The sequence below is a fragment of the Bos mutus genome, chromosome 23, assembly GCF_027580195.1.
Source record: "Bos mutus isolate GX-2022 chromosome 23, NWIPB_WYAK_1.1, whole genome shotgun sequence".
Taxonomy (NCBI): Eukaryota; Metazoa; Chordata; class Mammalia; order Artiodactyla; family Bovidae; genus Bos; species Bos mutus.
In genome coordinates, this window is record NC_091639.1 from 11,988,896 (window position 1) to 12,006,900 (window position 18,005).

The 18,005-nt window shown below is 42.0% G+C and overlaps 1 protein-coding gene across 1 annotated transcript in view; it reads right to left on the reverse strand.

Annotated features, from left to right (window-relative positions):
• Positions 1-18,005, reverse strand: part of ATXN1 (ataxin 1) — a 413,977-nt gene that overhangs the window by 394,667 nt on the left and 1,305 nt on the right. The window contains 1 exon segment of the mRNA XM_070360780.1: positions 10,859-10,973. The gene's annotated coding sequence lies outside the window, so the exon portion shown is untranslated.

The following is an 18,005-nucleotide window of genomic DNA, read 5'->3' on the forward strand; positions in this document are numbered from 1 at the left end:
TAAAAAAGATCAATATCCAGAACACACAAAGAACTCAGAGACACAGATGAGAAAATATCAAGACTCATTGCTAATTGTGTAAAAGAAAATCAGTAAATAAACACATATGGAAATGTTCTATGACTGAGAGAGATCAAAGGAATGCATATTTTAAAGCCAAGGAGGCCATTAAATTAGCCAAAAAGAGTAAGTCTCACCATTAATCAGGTGGAAGCAAGACAATCATATATCATCAGTAACAATGCAAATATTGTCTTTTAGAAAGTAATTCAGAGCAAGGGCCCCTCTATCAAGGAATGAAGTCTTCTGATGTGACTGTAATCCGAAGAAAATACTTAAGCGTATAGAGGTATTCACTGCAGTTTTCTAACAGTAAACAATCAGAAGCAACTCCAACGTCCACAAATAATACAAAACTGAAATTAAAAGAAAACAACTTGGTAGTATCCTTGCAAAGGATAACTGCACAGTCGAAGTTGTAAATTGGAATGCTCACACTAAACAGAAAAAGCAAAAGTGAAAAAAGATATATGTTAAATTGTCAAGACTAAAAGACAATGCCTAACAGCAATTATGATTGATGGACTGGGATGGCAGAGTCAAAGGGGACTTTTGCTTTTATTGGTTTCCTCTTACTGTCGTAAAGTATAGGCAACAGACGTTTAAAATGTAATATTTCTATCCATTCTATAGCAGTGAACTCCCTCTTCTTCTTTTTTTTTTTAATTTTTTTAAATTTTATTTTATTTTTAAACTTTACATATTGTATTGGTTCTGCGATATATCGAAATGAATCCGCCACAGGCATACACATGTTCCCCATCCTGAACCCTCCTCCCTCCTCCCTCCCCATACCATCCCTCTGAGTCATCCCAGTGCACCAGCCCCAAGCATCCAGTATCGTGCATCCAACCTGGACTGGCAACTCGTTTCATATATGATATTATACATATTTCAATGCCATTCTCCCAAATCATCTCACCCTCTCCCTCTCCCACAGAGTCCAAAAGACTGTTCTATACATCAGTGTCTCTTTTGCTGTCTCATATACAGGGTTATTGTTACCATCTTTCTAAATTCCATATATATGCATTAGTATACTGTATTGGTGTTTTTCTTTCTGGCTTACTTCACTCTCAGGCTCCAGTTTCATCCACCTCATTAGAACTGATTCAAATGTATTCTTTTTAATGGCTGAGTAATACTCCATTGTGTATATGTACCACAGCTTTTTTTTTTTTTAATTTTATTTTATTTTTAAACTTTACATAATTGTATTAATTTTGCCAAATACCAAAATGAATCCGCCACAGGTATACATGTGTTCCCCATTCTGAACCCTCCTCCTTCCTCCCTCCCCATACCATCCTTCTGGGTCGTCCCAGTGCACTAGCCCCAAGCATCCAGTATCGTGCATCGAACCTGGACTGGCAACTCGTTTCTTACATGGTATTTTACATGTTTCAATGTCATTCTCCCAAATCTTCCCACCCTCTCCCTCTCCCACAGAGTCCATAAGACTGTTCTATACATCAGTGTCTCTGAACTCCCTCTTCGATGGAGCAAATTGACCTTCTAGAGAACATCACACGCAGATCATGGAAGGCTGTCTACATCCTCTCAAGTCTCAGTGGTCCATGTAGGATTTAAACCTGGCCACAAAGGGCTGAAGAGACCCTCCTACCCTTAGTACCCACCCTCCAAAGACACAACTCTTTCCTTTGCTTTTTTTTACGGCCCTTAAATTCCATACCTCCCCCCTCTTTCTTTTTATAAAATTACATATTGATAGGCTTTGTTGTTGTTCAGTCGCTAAGTCGTATCTGACTCCGCGACCCCAGGGACTAGCTCGCCAGGCTCCTCTGTCCATAGGATTTCGCAGGCAAGAATACTGGAGTGGGTTGCCATTTCCTTCTCCAGGGGATCTTCTCGAATCAGGGTTCAAACCCGTGTCTCCTGCAGGTGAATTCTTTACCACTGAGCCACCATGCAATATAAAGTGAACATCCATTTGATTCTTCCAACAATCCTGTGAGAAAGATGTTGTCATCATCCCCACTTTACAGATGAGAAAACCGAGAATCACAGACTTATGAAAAGTGAACATCCATTTGATTCTTCCAACAATCCTGTGGGATAGATGTCATCATCCCCACTTTACAACTGAAGATCACAGACTTAAGAAATGTGGCCTGGGACACACATCTAAGCAGCTGGAGCCAGAATTCAGACCTCAATCTCCCTGTCTTCAAAGCCTTCACTTCTTACCATTCCACATCCTGCCTCTTCCCTTCCTTCCTCCCTCCCTGTGAAAACAAATAAGACAACAAAACAAGAAGACTCTTAAATGTCACCTCTTCTACTTGCACTGGCTGCCTAGAAAAACCATTCCATGAATCAGGAGACATCAGTACCAACTGCTTACAGATTAACCAATAAGACAAGGTAATGGTCTGTGCACACCAATTGGGAAAGTTGATGCAGAAGAGAAAAGAAATTACCTCCAGCCTCAACTCTGCACCTGCAGGTAAAAGCCAAACGGCACCCAAAAATGATTTCTACTTGCAAATTAAAAGCCAAATGTGACCCTTGACGCTATTGCAGAGAAGAGATTCTTCGCTCTCCTTGCAAAGAAATTATCCATAATTAGCAGAAAGATTCCTTCCAGCGATAACACAGCCACTCCAGAAAAGGATGTTGTTTGGGGTACGGTAGCAAGAAGAGGGAAAAGAAGCTGAAGAAGCAGTAAGGTATAAAACTAATAGAGATGGGGTGATGGATGATTTTAGGCACCCCTTCTGACTTACTTTATAAACAGTGACACAATAATAGCCGAAAATGTAAATTCTAATTAAAGACGAAACGGAACAAAGTCAAACAACAGCAAATGATGTTTGACAGAGCAAAGGTCTGGTGGGGGGAGGAGGCATGGAACCAAGAGGAAGAATGACAATCAAGTCTGTTCATGGAACTGTGCCTTGTGAGAGACAGAAGGGGCCTGAGTGCTTATTTCTTTCACCCACTTGCTTTACTGTAATTGGAGAAACTGAGGCCCAGAAAGGTGGGTGGCTGGTCCAGCTCACCTTGCAGCAGGGCAGTTAAAAAGAAACTCTCGGTCTCCCCAAAACCGGTCTAACAGCTTTCCACCACACCCCATTCATGCCACAGAGTCCTGGAAAGCCACTCCATGTGAAATCTTTTGGGGGGGAAAAAAAAGCATTAAACATTCTATAACTATTAAATTCCTTTTTAAATAATTTTCAAATGCACAGGGGTACGCTGAAAAAGAAAAGAAAAAAAGAAGCCTGGTTTTGATTTCTTTTGGAAAATCGCACAGCGCTCAACACTTAACCTCGTATTGAGTGAAATATTAACAGGCCATAGAATGGTTTCAGTGTTCCTTCAGTAAAGCTAAACAGAATTCGAAAAACATATCCCCCAGGCCTACAGTGGAGTTTCTGGAGCACACATTAAACTCTACGCTCCGCTCAACAAGCCCGTCACTGTTAAGTAACTCATCAGAAAATAAAGAGGGAATTACCAAAGGGGAATTGCCAAGCAATTAGTTCTCTGAAGCAGATGACATACAACTGTTGTAAGGGAGGAGCTTCCCCGTTAGTCATATGTCAGAGTCAGAGCTTCCTAATCTGTAAATAAAATGCATCACATATGATTACAGCTGGGCTGTAGGCTGGGGTTGCCAGCCTCACGCACAAAGAGTAAATCCCAAATCCTTCTGTTCTGAGTGTCTACAAAGCAAGACTGGGCTCTGAAGACACTTTAAAAAAAAAAGAAAATCCATGGTAATTTTCTTTCCTTTATGGAAGTATAATTGACCTACAACACTCCGTTAGATCCAAGGGCATGAGAGAGTGATTCGATATTTCTACATGTTACAAAACGATCACCACGTTGGTAATTTTCCTTCAGTGTAAGAAAGACAAGCTCTCTGTTTTCCCTGCACAGGCTAAGAGAGAAAAATGATCTTGCTTCTCTATCCTGTTGACATGAGTCAGTGAGGACTCATCTCTGGTCCAGTGGAGGTGAGACAGGGAGGGGCAGGGACAGGAGGGGACCCAGCACTCGCCTCCCAGTGGATCCCTGACGCAGGAGTCACCTCCCTTCACTGCATGCTTTGTTCTTAAGAGTTGGATTAGGTGCCACCCCCCATCTATCAAACTGGAGACAAAAATAGTTCCAATCGGCCAAATCTGGCAAGCGGAGCGTGGACCCAGTGAAGCTCTTTTTGAGAGTCAAAAGTTCACCACCTTGCTGGGACTCTGGACGCCAAACATTTGGAGCCCAACTTAAGCCAATCCTCTGAAACACAGATAAGCATATGCCATGGTCATCATTTTCTTCCATTAATAATTATTGAAAGTGCGTAGGAATCTCAGGGAGGTAAGACAAAGACTGAAAGAATGGGAAACAGCTTGTAGGTGACCCTGGACAGACAGGCAAGCCTGGAAAAGGAGGGCTCATGGCCCGTGAACCTCCCCTGATCCCGACCTCTGAGAGCCTGCCACACTTCTGCCATGGGTCTTTAAATGCTACTCCTGGGCATTACCCTGCCTTCTTACAGACGGGGCTGGGGGCTTGAGAGACAGTGCCTGGCAGCAACAAATACAGGCTGGGGTCCCAGCATGACTCCACCGCTTGACAGCTGGGCAGTCTTGGGCAAGCGACTTAACCACTCTGTGCTTCAGTTTCCTCACTTGTGAAATGCAGATAATAGCAGTGCCTGCCCCGGAAGGTCCGCAGTGAAGATTAAAAGAGTTAAAACACAGAAAGCGTGGACTATGGATCATCTCTTTATTTCCTTTAGGGTCTAGCTGGCATAACGCCCTTCACACCTTAGATGTTTATTAAATCTTTACAGACAGTACCGTCTGCAGCCCTCTGGAGTTGCTGAGCTGTTTTCTCCAGTTATATCACTCCTATCTTAACCTTCTGATCTTTTATAAAAGTTAGGTAAGTCACAGCCTCATTCTGGGCCATTTAGGGGAATACAGAAGGCCCAATGAAATAACACAGGTTAAAAAATAAATACACAGTCCTCAAATATTCCTTAGTTATATTAAGACTGAGTCCCCTGTAACAGCAATACAACCTGATAATTTCCAGCCTTCTCCTTCACTTTGAGCCATATAGTCTTAGGATCTTTCTCCCTAGAGCCAAGGCTCACTGATTCTATATTTTCTATAAAGTATAAATGAGAAGCCAAATTGTTTGCAAAGCTGTGGCTAGCAGCCGGAAATATATTTGTTGTTGTTGTTGTTTAGTCATAAGTCATGGATGACTCTTTGCAACCCCACGGACTGTAGCCTGCCAGGCTCCTCAGTCCATGGGATTTCCCTGGCAAGAATACTGGAGTGGGTTGCCATTTCCTCCTCCAGGAGATCTTCCTGACCCAAAGATCGAACTCAGGTCTCCTGCAATGGCAGGCGGATTCTTTACAACTGACCCACCAGGGAAGCCCAGAAATACGTAATCTGGAACCAGATTACAAATTGCCAACATCCATTGGATCATCGAAAAAGCAAGAGAGTTCCAGAAAAACATCTATTTCTGCTTTAATGACTATGCCAAAGCCTTTGACTGTGTGGATCATAACAAACTGTGGAAAATTCTTCAAGAGATAGGAATACCAGACCACCTTAGCTGCCTCCTGAGAAATCTTTATACAGGTCAAGAAGCAACAGTTAGAACTGGACATGGAACAGACTGGTTCCAAATTGGGAAAGGAGTACGTCAAGGCTGTATATTGTCACCCTGCTTATTTAACTTATATGCAGAGTACATCATGAGAAATGCTGGACTGGATAAAGCACAAGCTGGAATCAAGATTGCCAGGAGAAATATCAATAACCTCAGATATGCAGATGACACCACCCTTATGGCAGAAAGTGAAGAAGAACTGAAGAGCCTCTTGATGAAAGTGAAAGAGGAGAGTGAATAAGTTGACTTAAAATTCAACATTCAGAAAACTAAGATCATGGCATCCGGTCCCATCACTTCATGAGAGATAGACAGGGAAACAATGGAAACAGTGACAGACTTTATTTTGGGGAGCTCCAAAATCACTGCAGATGGTGACTGCAGCCATGAAATTAAAAGATACTTGCTCCTTGGAAGAAAAGCTATGACCAACCTAGACAGCATATTAAAAAGCAGAGACATTACTTTGCCAACAAAGGTCCATCTAGTCAAAGTTATGGTTTTTCCAGTAGTCACGTATGGATGTGAGAGTTGGACTCTAAAGAAAGCTGAGCACCGAAGAATTGATGCTTTTGAACTGTGGTGTTGGAGAAGACTCTTGAGAGTCCCTTGGACTGCAAGGAGATCCAACCAGTCAATCCAAAAGGAAATCAGTCCTGAATATTCATTGGAAGGACTGATGCTGAAGCTGAAGTTCCAATATTTTGGCCACCTGATGTGAAGAACTGACCCACTGGAGAAGACCCTGATGCTGGGAAAGACTGAAGGCAGAAGGGGAAGGGGACAACAGAGGATGAGATGGTTGGATGGCATCACTGACTCGATGGACATGCGTTTGAGCAAGCTCCCGGAGTTGGTGATGGACAGGGAGGCCTGGCGTGTTGTAGTCCATAGGGTCCCAAAGAGTCAGACACAACTGAGCGACTGAACTGAACTGACTGATATATATATAAATGTGTATATATATGAATATTCACGCACATTGGAAAAGGAAATGGCAACTCACTCCAGGATTCTTGCCTGGGGAATCCCATGGACAGAGGAGCCTGGTGGGCTCCTGTTCATGGGGCCACAAAGAGTCGGATACGACTGAGTGACTAAGCACATACACACACACACATACACACTAACACACACACATCACATTCAAGAGTCCACATGGAAGCTATCAAACACACTCATATTACTGTGATTTATCAAAGTATAGTAAATGAATTACCACAAATGAACAATTGCTCCCGAACAAGTAGGTGGCACAATGTGATTTACGCATATCATATGAGATGAATAAATCCACGGTGGAAAAGATCAAAGGCAAAGCTGGAATTGTTGTTAACATGTACAGGGCTTCACTGAAAATCTTCTTAATAAAACTGTTTAGAGGAAAATAGAGGGATCATTTGTTTAAATGAAAAGAGATACTGCATATGTTGAATTTCAAAAGCAGCATTCATTTTCATACACACACATTAGATCTGGCTAAAATTAGCTCCAGTTTCTACTTTATTTTTTTTAAGTCTTAAAGAATAAAGGTTTCAACAAAATTTCATTGAGCCGAAGCTCAGCCCTGAGTTTCCAAGGTACCTGAGCATCTAGGGAAGACACCCCCCCTTGCCGCACTCCATTATCCACTTGGGCATCATCCCAATTTTTCCACCCACTCTCCCTTCGCCTCAGGTCTTAAACAGGAAACATACACAGGCTGTGTCACACCAGCGCTCCATTTCTGCTGCCTCCACTGCCTCTTGCCTTCCCTCACATATTCCACTCTGGCTGACTTCATTGCTGAAAGAAAACTCATTCCCGCCTGCCTGGTAAACTTCCTACCAGGCACAAGAACCCAAAGCCCAGACTCAAAGATCACTTTTAGGCCAGTGGCTCCTCCAAATTTATTTCCAGATTGGACCTCCCAGCAATCTTCTTCCCACACTCTCTAGCGTCTGCTGGACTCCAGCAACTCAGATGTCCACCAGCACCTGGGCTTTCGCCAAAACGGCCTGATAGATTACACACCATGCTACTTGCCTGTAAGGGCCCAGCCACCAAAACAGTCATCCTTCCGCCCTCTCTTCTCTTCCCAAAGAAATGTTAACCAGCCTCCAGAGTTCAACCCAAATGGTGCTTCCTCCTCCAAGTTTTCCCCATCATCCTACTCAGCACCATTCTTCTGAATTTCCGCTGTGTTAGAACCTACCCCAGTAAGCACAACCCACCCCCTCCTGCTCTGTATTAGTAATTTCAGAGCATGTCTTCTTTCCCCTACTTGACCACGAAGAATATAACCCCCTTCTGGTAGCTCTTACTCACTCTGTGCAGTAGTAAAAAAAAAAAAGTACACATTGAATAAATGAATGAATCATTTCTTTATACAGACAGTGCCTGTGAACAAGGTAAGTCATAACTTGCTATAGCTATATTATATTGATATGGCTTCCCTGGTGGCTCAGTGGTAAAGAATCCTCCTGCCAATGCAGGAGATGCAGGTTCAATCCCTGGGTTGGGAAGATCCCCCGGAGAAGGAAATGGCAACCCACTTCAATATTCTTGCCTGGGAAATAACATGGACTGAGGAGCCTGGTGGGCTACAGTCTATGGGGGTCACGAGGATTCGGGCACAACTTAGCAGGTAAACAACAGCAACATTGATAAAATAGCTAGAACCTAAAATAACTGTAATCTAGGTTTTTTTTTTAAAAACCTAATGACTATAACAAGGTACAACATGAATGATACTGTTTCCCTGCTCACGTTTAGCCATCAATTGTGAGGACTGTAATGAGGCCATTATTTATGCATCATGTTTAGCTAATACTTATACGCTTCCTTTAAATGTGATCCTAGGACATGTCAGCTGCTTAAAACTCAAGGTGACTCTACTACTTTGTCAGTAATACAATACGAACATTCCTACAACCCTTCATGCACTGTACCAGGTACTACAGAAACCTGGATCTCTTCTCAATAAGCTTCCCGTACTGACTGAGAGACAGGACTGTTTGCTGCCTGATTTTTTCATAATAAAATTCTTGAGACATTCTTGTTTTAACACATGACTCTCTTTAAACACCGCAGATTAAAAAAAAATTGCATATGTATTAACCACATGTGCAATTAAGCTACTTCCCCAAAAATGTGAATGTGAGAACTTTCTGCCTAAAATGGATAATACCCCTAAGAGAGAAACTAGCAATAAGACACTGCACCCCTTTCAATGGAGTTGATACTTACAGACCTCATGAGGCTTCCCTCTGCACATAATTCCGGAGTTATTCTATTTCCTTTTAAAAGACACCTCCCTAACCCAAGGCCCATAAAATATAAAGTACCCAGTTCCATATTTTACAAGGACAGAACGTGTGTGATAACTTCCCCCCTCCCCTGCCTTGCACCCCAGTAGGACTTTACTGATCCCCCTTCCTGAGTCACCGTACTTCAATCATTCAGGTGTGTGTGTGTGTGTGTGTGTGTGTGTGAGTTTTCACTCAGACCACAAATAACTTCACTTACGCCTGCAACTCAGCAGTTCATCCTACAGTAGAAAAACAACACACAGGGATCCTGGGTCAGGAATCGAGGCAGACTAACACAAAATCCAGAAAAATAAATAAAAGGCCTTTTGGCTCTCGGGGCTGCAAATGTCCACACTGTTGGTCCAAAGACCAAGGTACAGGGATATTTACTTACTCCTCGTCACTTATGGTTAAGGAGCAACCATCACCAAACAAGAACGTTACAATCACCCTGTCAAGACAAGTCACATGCTCACAGTGATAGCTTATGTTCATGGATCATAAACCATATACCAGGTTACTATTCTGTCCAGTGTACAAATATTACATCGTTCCAACCTCACAGCAGCCCTAGCGGAAGTTCTCATATGATCTCCATCTTACACATGAAGAAACTGAGGCCCAGGAAGGTTACAGTGGCACTTCTATATCTTAAATTCAGACAGGCTGGTTCCAGAGCCCCGCATCCTTATTTTAAATACCACGGAATTTATATAGAACTTAAAAAACTGGACCTTAGAAGCAGGGTGTCAGGGACGAGGGGCAAGCTCTTTATTTAAAGAAATCTAGTGAATCAGTTTCAAAATGAACATTCCGATAAAGCAAGGATTCGCCTCTTAAACATGAGCTGAAAATCCAAATTTCTGTATGTAAGGTTGGATAAAAGTGGTTGATGCATCTTATCAGGGAAAGAAACAGAACATGACTTGGGAAGAGCTGCCTTGAGACCACCAGATCCAGCCCACGACACAGCAGTGGAACATCAGTGTGACTCCAAGAGAACATTCCGGTTCATTTGGATTCAGTGGGTCTAGGGTGGAGTCCCGGTTCTATTTTTTTCTTTTTTTTTTTTAACCTCTCCTGGCGATTCTGGTGTCCCGCCAGGCTCGAGAACCTCTGAACTGGTCTATTTCCACAGCTTGGAGCAGGACTACTCCCAAGGCAAACAGAAAGAGGGGATCGATTTCACAATCTCCTCTGGTTGCGAATACCAGTGTTCCCAAGCCCTTATTGCCCCAACTTCGAACTAACTTCCCCTGCTCTCCTGATTCTAGGCAGGCAGTCTTCCCTTCAACAGAGAACCATGAGTCATCAACCCTGCATCCACCCTGTGTCTGCATGACTCTCCAGGTCAGAAAAATTTACTGTACATGAAGAAAGCAGGAAGTTGTCAAATCCAAAACTGACACAAAGAAATTCAAGATCCAGCCAACATGGGTTGCTACGGAACCAACAAGCTATCTCCCTGCACCACAGTCACACAACGACCACGACCTAAAACATGGAGACAGTGACTTAAGGTAACCGTTTGGTAGCAAAACCTGCTCATCGGCTCCAAGTACAGGTGACAATTAAAACGATCAGGCTCAACCCCAGCACACAATAATGAACCATCGGCAAGGCAGAGGCAGACTGTTATCAACCAAATAAACCAAAAAGGAGGATACCTGAATCCAAGTTTAAAAAAAAAAAAACACCTCTCTGCGATTTCTCCATTTCCCACACAGTACAGTTTGCAAAGACAATTATCTTCAACAGTCTGTAAAGTGCTAAAGTATGACTAGTAAGTGATTTTCCCAGGCCAGACTTTATCCTCAGATAGAAACCAGACAGCATCGCAAAACTCTTACCCGATGGGTGTTGGACTCCCCCAAAGCAGCCGTGGAGGAAGAGACTGCTGTCCAAAGACGACAGACAAATCTGCAGCTTGAATGGAACACCTCGGTGATTTGCAGCCGGCTCCTCCTGCAGTGGTCAAGGGGGTGCAGAAGAGGAAATCCAAAATGAGAAACAGCACGAATGGCTTTAAAAAATAATTCCACCTGAAGACACCATGCAGGGAAATCTAAACTTTAAGAACATCAAATTTTGCATCGTTTTATGAGAATTACACAGGCACCAGCCAGCTTAAAAGGCAGATCTGGTTTGATTCAACAGGGCTCGGAGGGGGGCCAACACACAAAAAGGTCATCCCTTCAATCAAATTAAAAGCTTGGTCTCTCCATTTGAGCCAGCTACTGTCAATCTTTTCTCTAAGATTCTAACGAATCACCTCATAAACACATGCTGGTCATTACGGGACTATCAGGTGGAAATGGGCACGGACTGAATAGTAATTGAGCCAAAGACTAATTTTCATGAGGCATATCTTACTATCAACATGCAACTTTAGGCACAATCATGACACAGAGCACAGTTGTTAGCATACCAGTCTAATGGGATAGAAAAAAAGAATCAAACGCAGAAAAAAAATTTAAGTATGCATATACTCACTAGAGTTTCCTCTGAACTTTAAAGGATTTAATTACTGAATGTACATCTACTTGATTTTCATTCTGCCATAACACCTTGAGCATGTTTAAGGAAAGATTACCCACTGTAGGATGAATGAGTGAATGCGTGAATGGATGAATGAAACAGAAGGAATCAATCTTCCATATACCTTTCCATCAGGGAGCCTGGCGCTCCTAGTAGTTTTTGTGAGGTAAACACCTATGCATAGAAACAGAAGAAGTTGAGGACTCGATCTGCTAACATACTTTCCTATCTATTCAAAGCATATTTTTAAATACTGGTAGTTCCCAACTGTCCACATTAAATAGAATCAGGAGCACAGTTATTATAAACTAATCCCCAAACTCGTCATTGCTGATTTTTTTTTTTCAGCCTTTCATTACTGGAGCTGATCTGCATATTTGCTTAGGCTGGTTTTAAATTTAGTTTGGGTTTCCTAAGCCCACGCCAGGTAACAGTAGGAAGGAGAAGGCCCAGGATTATATTGGGTGTCAGAAAGAAACTATTCTGGAGCTATGAATATGATCTCCAATGTGAATAATCTGTAAACAGGTAAGTGAGCCAATTAGCCTTGGGTACATGGCAACACATCTCATGATTATTTTCATCCATACACACTCACTATTTTTAAGAGCACAGCCCAGCTGGAAAGGAAAATAATGTCGATTGCTTTCCAACACTTTGCAAAGTAATGAATAGTAGCCAAAGTATTCTTACTTCTAGCTAATCCATTCACCAACTATTTATTTAGGCCTCATTTGCATGCCATAGACTGACATGCAGAAGGAAGTTCTCTAGGCCTTGGTTTCCCCATCTGTAAACAGTTAGGTCTGTGTGCTGTTGTTTCAGTCATGGCCAACTCTTTATGACCCTATGGACTGTACCCCACCAGTTTCCTCTGTCCATTGGATTCTCCAGTCAAGAATACTGGAGTGGGTTGCCACACCCTCCTCCAGGGGATCTTCCGAACAGATCGAACCCAAGTCTCTCGTCTCTTTGGTTTCCTGCATTGGCAGGCAGGTTCTTTACCACTAGCGCCACCTGGGAAATCCCAAACAGTTAAGTGTAGAGAAAGGAGGAAGCCTTTCTAGACTATCACATCTCTGAAGTCCTTGGAAGACAAGCCCTCCAGTAAAAAGCTTGTTGAGTTACAAACATTAATAGTGGCCAAGTTAAATAAAAGCTCACAATATTCTATTTATTCTTACACAGTACTTGGTTTAAGGGCCAGGGGGTGATCTTGATTTTATCTAGTAACATCTCAAATGAAGCCTCAAAATCCTTGATCATCATTTTCAAACAATGTGCAGGTACCACGGATTTGCAGAGTGCTTGCTTTATGAGCTAACAATTGAGAGTGTTGGCTTGTGTATCGACGTGTGTGCACACTATCCTATTTACCTATCACCTGGCAGATAAGATTTTATAGAGTCCAAATTACAGTCTCCTCCTATTCTGCTGAAGTGCAGAGAACAGTCAAACATGATGCAAATGCTGTAAAATATTAATTTACTCTCGCGTCGGTATGCCTGCTTATTTCAAAAGTATCTGTGTTGCTACACCAGTTAGAGTAACTAAAGAGTTAACATAACTTGCTGGGTCCTATCAGAGGGAAGAAGCCAAAAATAAAAGCAAGGCAGAATGGACTCACTGCAAAAATATACAGACAACGTACAATAAAATAGCCTATAGACTGTTTAAGACAATATATCTACTAGAAGTGGAATTTTTAATATTTAAAAAGCACAGCAGAGCAACATAACACAACACTATAAATAGTGGGAGATAGAAAGGTGGCCTAAGTAATACTGATGTGACAGTAAAGAGGAGATACTATACAAATAATGTAGATACAGAAGAAAACATAAATACTTCAGGGAGAGTAGGCCAAAGTTAAGGGTGCACTAAAAGAAAATATGCCATACACGGTGATAGAAAAAATATCTAGCATTTGAATTCTAGAATTCTAGCATTTGAATGCTAGAAGCATAAGCATTTACAGGTTAGCAGCTATAACAGTGATGACTAAAAACTTCTGATAAATAACTCAAAAGGTATCCATTAAAGAGCACCTAAGTAGAAAAAAGAGAACTTCCTCTTAGCCTGAACCCAAATGCCACCACCAGGGGAGCCTCTGCCCCCTGAAGCCTCAAACTGATTACATTACAGTGAGTTTTCTGAAAAGTAACATTCAGGTTTAGTATACAATTTTTGCTTGCATTATTGCCATCATTGGTGCTTTCTCATCACTTCACAAATGGGATGCATTAAAAGTTATATTTTTAAAAAATCAATGAAATAGTTCTGCTCCCATCAAATGTGTCAAAGAGGATACAATGCTTATTGCTTTTTTGTCTTTAATAGTTCTAAACATGTTTTAGTACATTTGAGGTGGCAATAGGTAGTACATGAATTTATAGTGCATTAGCCTGAAAAGTTCAGATTTATAAGGATTATAAAATATACTACTACACTGATAAAGACAAAGATACATAAATTATGAAATAGGAAAGAGATTTCTGAAAACTGTTTCCACCATTAAAGATTATTTACCTAAGCCTTTTTATTACTCCTGGAATTTTAAGCATTTACATATTTTTAAAACCTTGATCCAATTACAACTCTTTCAGCCAACATTTGAAAATATTCTCTTAAAACTAGCACAGAGTATACACTTATCACCTCTTAAAGAAATTTTGAATGTGTATTTTATTAAACTGAATTAAATTAAATTAAAATTTGAACAGCATAATTGAGGACTATAAAAGTCTTTCTTTAAAAAAGGGCAGTCCTGTGTGGAACGCCTTAGAACAGAAATTATTATCTCTTTTGGAATTTCTATGATTTCTTATTTTCGATCTTTTCACAAAATAAGGAGAGCCTGCTTCTGATAAGCTGGGAAATATAAGCAGAACTAAATCTGCTCTTTGAAGCAGTTAAGCTGCACATATCAAAAGATATAAAGCAATGGAAATCAAATCATCTGTCTCCCCATAAAAATAATATTCTGTCTTGCTGCACTATGTCATCTCACATATGCACGTATTTAAGCTTTTCAGAATCAAAACTATGTGTTACTTGCAGACAACTATAGTTTAAAGAATTAACATTCACTCCTACCTTCGCTAAATTTTAGGCTTTTAGTAAAAACATGTTTATTGACTAACTTCTCATAGGAAACAAAATGAGCCGGTGTTACCATGCGTTAGTCATCAAAAACTGTCATTCAAGGTAAGTGCAAACAGAAAATCCACTTGACATTTCAGAATGGAAAAAAAATAAAGGCACATTATACAAAAGGAATGTGAATCAAACTCTGTAATGACAACAAAACAAGAAGTCACAGAAGCATGTTTATTAATATTTTAATAAGCTCTTTAGGCTGGCCTTTCCTGGGACCCCCAGACAACTGACTTAGACCTATTGAAACGTAAGGCCAGCTACATGTACAGTCTGATGGCTGAAGAGTTATTCTTGAATCTATTTGCAAGGGTAAAAGACAAATTAGAGGCCAGGAAACCTAGTCTGATTAAATATCACTTCTGTTTATCAAACCCTCTTAAAATGAAATCCGGAAGGGAAGGAGAAGATACCCATTTTCACAGTTCCCAATCAAGCACATTTTTCATACTTATTTTAACACAAATTTATTTGTGCACTCAAAAATACACGTTCACATTTGGCTGCCAGTAAAGTGTTTTTCTGTACATAGTAAAATGTAATTCAGGACCTCCAAGGCGTTGTGTAAAACTTAAACTTCTGTGCTTCATTTTATATCCTTGCCTCTCCCATCTATTTACCTCCTAGAAATAATGGCTTACTTTAAACACAGCAACACTTGATCTGAGCAGGTCGCAATCATGTTACCAACTGCAGAGACTCACTAAAGGGTAGAAACTCATAAGCCCTCTGTGAGGAACACTGAATAGCTCTCTCAATCCAGGCCCCAGAGGTTTAAAAAAAAAAAAAAAGGATTTACCAGTTTAGCTATGGGGTTGTAAAACTGTAAACTGACTAGCAAGGTCACACAGACATCCAGACATTATTATTCTCAATTATTTTTTCTTTCAAATATCAGAGTTATTAAAATACTCCCTCTTGTTTGGATTGCCTGAACAACACAGAGCTTCAGCAACCAAAGCTACTTTCCTTTTTTTCCCCAACAGTATTATTTTTCTTTGCATAGAAGGCTTATTAAGGTGGCCACCTAATGCAAAGAGCAGAATGTTGTTCGCTGTTATTAAATGCTCATTAAATTTTATTCCCAAATAGAGTACAAATTACCGTGCAAAAGCACCAAACATTATCAGTCTACCAGCTAAAGGCCTGTATCATCTCTTACCTGAGACAAAAACCTTTTAACTTACTACCTCCAAGGTAAGGATCCTGGCCAAGAAATCCAAGTTAAGAATGAATACATTCAGAATGACTGCCTACTGCCAGTAGCATTTTTTGTGTGTGTCATTAGGATGGCCATAAAGTTTTTAAATATGACAACGGGGATATCCTTCTCAAATAAATTACTTCCGCTGAATAAATCCTTTAGAAAACCCCGCTATTGGCAGCTTGGGTTCTAAAGGATGAGTTCTTTTGCACTTGAAAGGGTTAAGTGCCTGCAAGGCCAAAGGCACCAGACAAACTGCAAGAGAAAGGTTGCTTTCCTCAGCTCCTCAGCTCTGAAAGGTTTCTAGCAAGTACCAAATACTTGTTGATGTGTTCACAAGCAGGACTGTCAGGCTCCTTTCACGGTCTGGGGAGATGCATTTACATACTGCACCCAGTAAGCACAGCTTGTTGGTCTCCTTTTAAAAGTTGAGTAGCTAGAAGCCTCATTCAGCGTCTCCCATCCGAAGTGACAAAAAGAAGATGCGGCTGAAATAGTAAAGAGTCTCTCATCTGGTTGGGGCAGCACAAATACTGTGCATCAAACACTTGGGAGTAGTTCAGGCACAGACAAACCCACCTGAATGGACGGGAGAACACTGTCTGTTGCCATGGCAGCCTGATCTAATTACATGAGTGATCAGGGATGGAGTAAGTGCACCGAAAACCTACACCCGCTGACAGGTATCTACGAGATGAGAAAGGCAGGCAGGCGGAAGGTTCAGGGGAGCCCTTCGACCTCTGCTTTCTGTAGAAGGTGGCACTCAAGCCCATTTATCTGTGGAGCTGCTAAAATATTGACTGATGCAGGCACAGTTAGAGGGCAATCAGAGGAGATTAAATGCCATAGCATTAGCCCTTAAAGTGCAATCCCTTTCCAAGAGTTCATGTGCAGGGTTTTCTCATCCTTCTCTCTGGTGGTTTCTTCAGGCAGACGCTCCATTCCAAAAAAAGCTCAAGTGTCAAACTACCCTCATCCACCAAATAAACCACAAGGTGGGCTTAAGACGAGGGCTTCCAGGAACTGTAGGGTTCCTCAGAAACCCAAATGAGATGGCTTAGCTAACACGGTCGAAAAAGTAACTAGCTGTGCCTAAAAATAACCCATCAAGTACCCGCTGCTGCGAGCGATATGTAACGATGATGTTTAAATATTAAGAACAGCCTGCATTATAAAACACAAATGTCATTGAGATGTGACTACGAGATTGCCAAAGGAGAACTTATTTGCATACACACATTCCCGTGCAAGCTCCAGGATGTGCAAGGAGCATGCCACTCTAAGCCATTAGTTTTTATTCTGTGGGTGTAATAGGGTCTTCTAATTTTGCTAATTGTATCCTGTGGCTCTCACAGGGAAGCTAAGAATCTCTTCGGGGACAGAACCAGTTCGGAGGAGTCCCTACTGCACAGCATACGGTAAACAAAATAAAAATAGCTTGCCATTCTCCTTAGCCACATCGCGCATTATATAACCAGCTTCCGACTGGCTTTCTGTGTGTGTGTGCCCTTACTACTCTTCAGCAATTTCCCAATCTCTCGAAGTATTTATATTACCCTCTTATCTGTAGGATTATATACCAAGAAAGCAAAACAAAACAGAGCAGCCACGGGATTGAACTGAACCCCACTAGTCCTTAGAAACTGCTTTTTGTTGTTGTTTGTTTTCTGGCAGGATCTCCACAACCACCCTACTTCCACCCCCCACTAAGGTTCTTGCTCAATCTCCCTAGAAAACCTGAATTGTTCCATCGCTTCCAGTCAGCCCCCTACGTGGTCTGAAATAAAATGAAAGCACCAGCCGCGGAGTTTAGGAAGGCGGCCTGAGGGCGAGGGTGGCCGAGGAGGGGTCAGGGCACTGCGGAGTCAGCCAAGCGGCCACGGCGGGGCCCCCTCCCCACCGCGATGGCCCTGCCGCCCCCTCCCCCGCGGGCGCGCACACACACACACGCACTCACACACTCACGCCGCGCTCCGCCGCCGCCTCACCTCTCGCTCCGCCCGGCCGGCCCCCTGCCCTGCCCCCTGCGGGACCGGCCTGCGCGCAGCGCTGGAACCACGTAGGAGGCGGCGGCGGCCGCGGGAGTGGCGGAGTCTCCG